Raw genomic sequence first — 9,696 nt, 5'->3', positions numbered from 1 at the left:
GAGCTTGAAAAGCTTATTTGGGAACTGCATGCTTCATATTCAGGTTGCCCTCCAGATTTGGTAACCAAGTGTCTATGTATAGTCACCGATGATGCTACTTTTTGCTTCTAGTATATGCATGGATGGTGGCAGTATTTCTTTCATGTCAGATTTGAAAACATATAGCTCAATGCTCGGAGCATTTGACAGTGTGCACCGATGTTTTTTTTAGTATGCCTACAAGAGGATGACTCCTTCTAATCACCAACGTGATCGAAGAAAATATGCATGGTTGCTTGGAAAGACGCCAGAAACTGAAGGCATACAAAGAGGTTCCTCGTCAGCTCAAGGATTCCAACAACGAGGAAACTTTTGAAGCCTGGTTTTGATAAAGAACTGTGGGCTCACTCCGTTCAACTCCTTAGTTGGTATGCTCCGAATGTGAAGTGTATAGGATGTTGAGGAACTTCAGGGGAGAATTGGTAACATATGTGAGAGGTTCACTTGTGCTTGCTGTCGCATGAGTCCTTACAATAACTCTTGAAGCTCTTGAGGGTGAAAAAGCCGCCTTTACCAGCATTGAAATTGAGCACAAAGCTGAGACGAAGAAGAAAGCAATTCCCAGTAAAGCTGTTGGTCAAACTTGGGGGGATCCAACACTTGCAAAATAGCCAGAAAATGATCATCGTTTATTTTATGGTGATTTTGGTGTGGTACTGGGTTATAGGTCTGTACTTTCTGAGCATGTATTTTGGATGTGATTTGGTGTTTCTGAAGAGAGTTCTTTAAGGGATGAATTAGGAAAAGGATATGGAATGCTCAGTCCGGTTGAGAATGGGAATTTGCGTGTATCAGATGATCAGAGGTGTTGAGCTGTCAAGTCCCCAAACATGTAAATCAGCTTGGAAGTGGCACCCAAAGTATCCACTTTCCTGAAATAGATGTCTTTTCAAAGGTCAAGAGGACCTGAATGAGCAAGACCGAAGCATTTCTTTATGGAATGACGTTGCTTGCCCAAAGAAGAATTGAAGAATTGATACCTGATTCACAAGGCTCCTCATTCCACATGGTCACCTTGGGGTATTTTTTATCAGTTCTCGCACATATCCAGTTTTGGTATGTTCATCACCTGTAGTGTATGTGTCTCACCACCATGAATCACGTCATTTGATATCTCCAATGAAGAACAAGGTCAGCTTTCTAAATTTGGGTACAGTCATTATGGATACAGACCACTATAGCCAACAACATGTTTGATAAAATGACACCAGGGGTCGATTTGTTACTTGTTATAGGCCTACATGCATGACCCTATCTTGCATAGCCACCTTTAGGCCACGTCTTTCTTCATTTTCTTTATTATTTCTTCATCTTCAAATTTTAAAATAATTTCCCATACCCCATTTTGCAAATAATTCTCCAATTCTTATTTATTTATTTTATTTATTATTATTTTTTTAATTTTTAATTTTTAATTTTTATTTTATATAAAAAAAAGGATTCCACTCCTCAGTATTTCATCCTTGGGGTTTTTAGGTCCCCAAAATCACATTTTTAATCAAATTTGCTTCCAATTTCTGTTTGGCAAGCAATTTTCAAAATTATCTTGGTCTTTTAAAAGGTTTTAAAAATAAGCATGAATTTAATCCCGTGATTCCGAATAATGGATTTATTGGAATTAATTCGTGCAAAATAAAAATGGGCTTTGGTGGGAGGCCCAACATAAGTGATTTTTATAAGTGATTGATTGATTGATTGATTGATTTAGATGCCATGCATGATTGATTTTATCCTGCCCCATGACATGCTATTATTCCTTAATTGAGCACTAACCCTCTCTCTTGATAGCGCATGGTGGCTCGCTGTCCAGGTACGTGCCCACTTTCACTCTGATCAGTGTCTATGCATTTTCTGATTCTCACATGTGCATGGTTTTATTCTAGGGTATTCATTGATTTTCTTATAGATTACCATGTCAGCTTCATTTTATTAGTAGAGACCCGACTTTAGGGACTTAGAGGGGTGCTACGGTCTTTACCGTACCTTCCCGATAAGTAACCTGACCCCCAAACCCGATCCGGTTTTTCACAGACCACCTTTTCCAAAATAAGGAGTCACACTTAGGGTTTTTCTTTCTTATTTTGTTTACCCTTTAAAAACAAAACAAAAATAAGTGGCGACTCCAAGTCATTTTCTTAAAAACAATAAATAAAATCAATTTTTCAAATAAAAATCGAGCTCGCCATCAAGTGGGAAACGCATTGAGCCGAAATGCGGGGTCCACAAAATGGTGACTCCGCTGGGGATTTTTAGAGGGTCAAGCTTGAACTTAAGATAAAGCAAACATGACATTTGATGAGACGATTAGTGAGTACCTGTCCCTTGATTGCACATTGGGATTTTTTTGATGCATGCTTAGATATTGTGTTGTGACATTGATACGATTGATTATCTTGATTTGGGGCTTCAAATGTCGCTTTTTCTATACTTCATTGCTAGATTAGTTTGGTACATTGACATGACAATTATCATAGGTTGCTCACCTTTCCTGATTATTCTACTCACTTCACATGCATAGACTCACTATTGTACATCGTTTGACTTGCTGTGTTGTTTTTTTTGGCTTGCATATTATCTTGATCTTTTTTTTAGCATGATGTTCGTATCACTATTCACCCTGATAGTCATAGCTTTTTGTGTGGACATGAGTGATATATCCTGTACTCTGCTTGACTGTATGATGCATAACTGTCCTCCCTCTGTATGATTGCATTTCGCCTGTCTATGTGGGCCACATATCTATCCCCCTACCTCCAATTCTCTTGGTTTCGGTCATTCCTTTCATCCTGGCTCTCACTATTGCAAGTGTGAGGCCTTCTGTGTGTTTGCTCTCTGACCGAGCCAGGGATTAGGAGTAGGGTCTAGCGACGGGCTATATCGATGTGCGGGAGCATTCTGGAGGAGAGCGACACTTTGATGTCGATTGGAGTCCGATCATTGAAGACTTGTATAGCCCCGAGCTAGGTTTCATGGATAGTTGTGCGACCAGTGTGTTTCATTTCTTGTTCTAGCTTTTTAGGGTTATCGGATGCGCCCACACCGTTCACTATGCACTCTAGTTGGCTTTTGAGCGTTGAGAGTTTGAGAGGTTTTACCATAGGAAACCCCCTGGGATGTCGAGGTAGTGCATGTGTGGAAGTGATTACCACCTTGCGTGGAAGCGCTCCGTCTCTTCGAAGGCGTGCAAAGGGTTGCATACCGCTGGAGGGTATGATCGCTTCTACTAGGGATATTTTAAAGTCCACCCTTATCCATTTAGAGCCACCTTGACCTTGTAGGTTAAGCTGTAGATCCTTCGATTAGGATTCCCTCCCTACACATGGGTGCATCTGAGGGCTTTCCATGCCTCTATAGCCGCAGTTTTAGATCCGATTTTCCCTCTATTTAGTCTCCAGTTGAGAGTGCACTGAGATCAGGACAAGTTTGAGTACGGTCGGAACGCTCATCTTCACTTGGATGCTTTGCTTGTTCCTGTTCAAATTATCTTTTCTTCTATACATTCCCCGAGCCATATCCTTATTCCGTTCTTCGTGCTTTGTAGGATCGGACCTTTGTTCCTCGTCTTGATATACCTTTGTGGATCAGAGTAGAGGAGGAGTACTTTCAGGATCAGGATTTTTACTCACAGTCTGGGTATAGTTTCGTGGATCAGAGTAGAGGGCAGATTAGTTCGGGTTTCAGATACACCAGATATGGATCAGCAGGTCGTCACGGTCGATCAGTTCACGGCCGCCATGGCTTCTATCCAGGAGGCTTTGGCTAGCCTTAGGCAGGAGATCGGTGGTCAGCAGGGTAGACCACCAACAGTTCAGGATGAGACGCCGTATGACTCACATCCACCTCCACCACCCCTACCCGTTCCTTCAGTGCATCAGACATCACCATATGTATTACACGGGCATTTTGAGATCGCTCCACTCGTAGTCGCCCAGGCCGCTGTCGCTACATGCGCGCATAGACCGCATCGAGCAGCGCGTGAGGCAGCTGAGAGTGTCTGATGAAGCTGATGTTTGGGATGATTTTGAGGGTATGCCGATAGCCAGCTTGCCGGCTAAGTTCAGGATGCTAGATATTGAGAGGTACACTGGTATCGGTTGTCCACGCATCCATCTCCGACTGTATAGCACCGTGATGAGGGCTCATGGACTGGACGAGCCTCAGATGATCACTTTTTTCCCCCTATCTCTGAGTGGGGTGGCTCAGTGCTGGTTTGCGTCTCTGGAGTCCTCGAGATGCCGTACATGGGATGACTTGGCCCAGGAGTTCCTACGACAGTTTTCGTTTAACACTGTCATAGACGTATCGAGGAGAGAGCTCGAGGCTCTGAGGTAGAGGACAGAGGAGTCCGTTTCTTCTTTCATTTCCCGCTGGCGTGGGAAGATAGTTGAGATAGTGGATAGACCATCAGAGAGAGACCAGATTCAAATGGTTTTGAGGAGCTTACAGCCGAGGATCGCCAGACATGTGGTCGGGGTCCCGTTCACAGATTTTGGGTCTTTGGTTATGGCTTTGTATGATGTCGAGGACGGCATCTCGAGAGGTTTATGGACAGATTCTTCCCCTAGTGATATTAAGGGGAAGAAGCCCTTTGTAGGACCGAGGTTAGCAGATGTGAGCGCCATCGGTTCTTCCAGTCAGAGGCCTTTCAGGCGCCATCAGCCGACCCCACAATTTTCCGAGCCTCATTCTTCTTATGCATCTCATCAGTACAGGCCACGGGCATCTTGCCCGGCTTTTGATCAGACATATCAGGCTCAGCCATTGGCTCTACCTTACTATGCCACTCAGGGCATTGAGAGGCCTCCTGTTTCATATACGGCCACTGGACAGCCATGCTACGCTGCACAGTTCACTCCGAGGCCCGCACCTTCATGCCTTAGGCCTCGAGCTCAGCAGACCTCTGCACCTTTTGCTTTGAGGACGCAGAGACAGTTTTCACAGATAGGCATGCCGTTGAGCCAGGCTCTTCAGAAGCTCATAGAGGCCGGTTTGTTGACTGCACTCACTCCGAGACCGCCCCCTTAGCCTCTACCTCATCAGTTCAGGATGGATTTGCATTGTGCCTATCATCAGGGGCTAGGACATGAGACTGTTCGATGCACCATACTGAGGCACGCCATCCAGGACTTGATTGATCAGGGTTTGGTTTACTTGGGTCAGCCGAGTGTAACCCAAAACCCACTACCGGCCCATACCACGCATGCAGTTCCTCCACCAGACGGAGGTATTCATTTCCTGGATTTTGCTTATTCTGATGACCATGTCTGCATGATGAGCTAGGATGACATAGATCCAGAGCCCATAGAATTGGGGGATATTTACGAGATGAGCAGCATGTCTTTGGGGCCTCAGGTGCCCACTCCCTTCAGATTATTTCCTGAGATAGCCTCAGTACATGCGTCCATTGTCGAGCCTCCGACTTCCACGCGCTATAGCATTCAGATGCCGTTCATCTTAGTCCCAGATGTTGAGGAGGTTCAGGCTCCACACAGTGATGATCCTCAGACTCCGGACGTTCAGTATATCCTCCGAGGAGGGAGCGTATTGAGACAACCACCTCCAGCCTCTGCCGCTAGACCTTTAGGGGGTACGTCATCCCAAGAGGAGGTCAGAGCAGAGGATGACGAGGTTTTGAGGCAGTTGCAGAGCACTCAGGCTCGTATTTCTATCTGGAGCCTCTTAGCGTCCTCCAGTACTCATCGGGATGCACTGACTTGAGCTCTGAGCAAGATCAGAGTTGATACCACGATCACTCCCAAAGGACTCATTCATATGATGACGGCTGGCAGAGCCACTTGTATCATCTTTTCCGATGACGACTTGCCACCAGAGGGTTCAGACCACACGCGTCCTCTTTATATATCTGTTGGCTGTTCAGGTCGCCGAGTTCCATCTGTCCTTCTGGACAAAGGCTCGGCCCTGAACGTATGTCCTCTGGCCACCGCCATTGCTCTTGGATACGCACCATGATTACTACTCAAAAATTGCTATTTGATAGCTTGTAATTAATCATTTTAAACACTTTTGAGTAGTAGTTATGACCTTTTAACCCAATTAACATGTTAAGGCCCCTTTGCAATCAATTCTAATCAAATTGTCTTAAGTTTTGGTGTTTTGATAGCTTTTTGATCACCAAAGCAATATGAGATTGAGGATATTTATTTGGAATCCATGGAAAAGCAATGGGAAGCTTAGAGGCATGAAGAATCAAAGCTTGAAGCCCTTTGCCATAAGCAAAGTTGAAATACAAGGAGGGGAAGCAAAGAGAAATCTGTCATGAAGCATTCTTGATGACAGTCATTTCAGCCACTTTTGGAGCACTTCCTGATGTCCAATTTATGCATGATATATGTCATTTTAAAGCTTAGGAAGTCAACAATCTAATGCTTCAAACAGTACACAATTCGGAATTGAAATGAAGGAGTTACAGTGTTGGAAGCCGATCACTCCAAGCTGAAGGAAGGATTTAGCAAAGTGCTGCGAAATCACCCTTTTGTTGCGGAATGATTTCGCAGCCTTTTTGCACAGTGCTATGGATTTCCCCTGAAGTTTCATGATGCGATGGAAGACAAACACCACAAGATGAAAGCCAACTTTGCAGCGCTGCGGAATCAGCCTTTTGCTGCGAAGTGATTTCGCAGCTTTTTGAGCATCTGCGAAATTTCGCAGACCTCATTTTCACCTGCGAAATGGTCCTTAGTGCTTCCCGATATTTGTAACCGACACTTGGAGATATTTTTCTTCAGATTTTTGTTGTCTAAATCCCCAAATTCTCCTTATATCCCACCAATTATAGGATTCCTTAGCTTTTAAGTTAGGAAAATGGCTAAATATCCAGGTAATAGCTATTAATGTAATTTTGATATAAATAGAGCCCGAGGAGCCTGTTCTGAGGGTGATGAACCTTTTGTAAGTTTCAAAGAAAGTAAAATACAGAGCTTGAGCTCTACCTTACATTCTCACTTTGATTGTATTTTTCATTTACTTAGTTATGCACTCTCTGAGGAATTTTCCCCAGAGAATGAGTAACTAAACCTTTTAGTTCCTTGGAGTTAAGGTTGCCGGGAAAGGTTCCAAGTGCAAGAATCAGAAGCTTTGTGGTTTCAGCTATGAATGAAGAGAAAGTGTGTCCCGTGAATGATTTCTACGTTTTTAGTTAACTTAAAACGCCTTAGAGTCACCTGGGCCAACACTTGGTAAGGCAAGTGATCTTCGTCCATGGAGATGCACTAGTTTACCCCTTGCGAGCCTCTGGGAGGTGACTTGAAGGTAGGATTTTCTAGAATTGCCAACACTTGGTAAGCTTTTGGACTCTAAGGAGACATCCATTAGTTATCTCTTGCGAGCTTGTGAAAGGAAGTCCAAGGTTAAAGATCACCTTGAATGGTAAAGGCTAAGTGAGAGGCTCGAACCATTGCAAGTTGCATTAGTGAGAGAATTAAAGCTGAAATCCAATTGAGGGATGCATTTGTGCAGCACCTGTTAGAGAATTGACTTTATGTTAATTCTCTAATGCGAGGAATTGAACCAACTGACTAGAGCTATGCTATTGCATGAGGAACCTCCCCTGTAAACCTGAATCTCTAAGGAATGTTTTTCTTCTTAAGTAATTTCCATCACTTGCTGTGTTGTTAATCTAAGTCCAAACCTTTTTTAACCAAAGTTTGTGTTTTATTTCTTAAGCTAACCTTGAAATGAAACAACACCAATTCTCTTTGAATTGGTATCATTTTCAGTTTGAAAACCCTTACCAGTGAACGATCCTAGAGCCACTATGCTATAGTAGCTTTTTCTTTGCTACCCTAGTTCATGGTGTAATAGGTTATAAATTTTGTTGATTACTCCCGCCATCAAGGAGCACCAGCTGGACACGAATCAACTGAGACACCAATTAGGCATGAATCAAATGGCGCCATTGCCGGGGAAGGTGTCAAGTTTATAGTGATACTATTTCAGAGTACTTGTGATTTTCATCACAATTTTGGTAACGTTTCTTTCGCTTTATTAATTCTCATTTTTTTCGTTTTACTTGTTCATAATCTAAATTTAGCTTTTAAATTCAGCTTAGTTTTATTTTGTATTTGTAGCCCTATTTTTCTTTTGTTGTCCTTTGTTTTCATTTTAGTTTCAGATAAATACTAGTTGTTTATGCCAAAGTGGATACGTGGCAGTGGAGGAAGGCTTGTTAAAAGTGATACACCTCATACTAAGAAATTGGAATTGAGCTTGAATATCATGGAAACTACACCTGAAGATCAGCATAGTCACCAAGGTCGTCAAGACAATCTCAATGAATTTAGATCAATGAGGGACCGCATGCATCCACCTCGTATGAGTGCACCGTCATGTATAGTGCCTCCTACAGAGCAGCTAGTGATCAGACTGTATATTGTTCCACTTCTACCAACTTTCCATGGGATGGAAAGTTAGAATCCCTATGCACATATCAAGGAATTCGAAGATGTTTGTAATACATTCCAAGAGGGAGGAGCTTCAATTGATTTGATGAGGCTTAAGCTATTTCCTTTTACTTTAAAGGATAAAGCCAAAATTTGGCTTAATTCTTTAAGGCCGAGGAGTATCCGTACTTGGACTGACTTACAAGCTGAATTCCTTAAGAAATTCTTTCCCACTCATAGAACAAATGGCTTGAAAAGGCAAATTTCAAACTTCTCAGCTAAAGAGAATGAGAAATTCTATGAGTGTTGGGAAAGATATATGGAAGCTATAAATGCTTGTCCTTACCATGGCTTTGATACTTGGTTATTGGTGAGCTATTTTTATGATGGGATGTCGTCCTCAATGAAGCAACTCCTGGAAACAATGTGTGGAGGAGATTTCATGAGCAAAAATCCAGAGGAAGCTATGGATTTCTTGAATTATGTAGCTGAAGTTTCACGGGGATGGGATGAACCGATCAAAGGAGAAGTGGGAAAGATGAAGTCTCAACTTAGTGCTTTCAATGCTAAGGCTGGGATGTATACCTTGAAAGAAGAGGATGATACGAAAGCAAAGTTTGCAGCTGTGACAAGAAGATTGGAGGAGCTGGAACTGAAAAAGATGCATGAAGTGCAAGCTGTTGCTGAAGCACCAGTGCAAATGAAGCTTTGTCCTAATTGTCAATCCTATGAACATTTGGTGGAGGAATGCCCTACAATTTCAGCTGAAAGGGAAATGTTTGGAGAGCAAGCAAATGTTGTTGGACAATTCAAGCCCAATAACAATGCGCCATATGGAAATACTTACAACTCAAGTTGGAGGAATCATCCAAATTTTTCATGGAAGCCTAGAGCACCTCAGTATCAACAGCTAGATCAACCATCTCAACAATCTTCAAGTCTTGAACAAGCAATTTTGAATCTCAGCAAGGTAGTGGGAGATTTTGTTGGAGAACAAAAAGCCATCAATGCTCAACTTAATCAAAGAATTGACAGAGTAGAGAGTACTTTGAACAAAAGGATGGATGGAATGCAAAATGATATAACCCAAAAGATAGATAATCTCCAGTACTCAATATCAAGGCTTACAAATTTGAATACAGTGCAATGATGCGACTCATGGTAGCTTAGCTTTAAAGGCGTATCAACAAAATTTATACCTTAGATACTATTACTAAAGTAGCCAAGCTACTATAGCATAGTGGTTCTAGGATCGTTC

The sequence above is a fragment of the Vitis riparia genome, chromosome 5 (assembly GCF_004353265.1).
Source record: "Vitis riparia cultivar Riparia Gloire de Montpellier isolate 1030 chromosome 5, EGFV_Vit.rip_1.0, whole genome shotgun sequence".
NCBI classification, from domain to species: domain Eukaryota; kingdom Viridiplantae; phylum Streptophyta; class Magnoliopsida; order Vitales; family Vitaceae; genus Vitis; species Vitis riparia.
Note: the sequence above shows the minus strand (reverse complement) of the source record.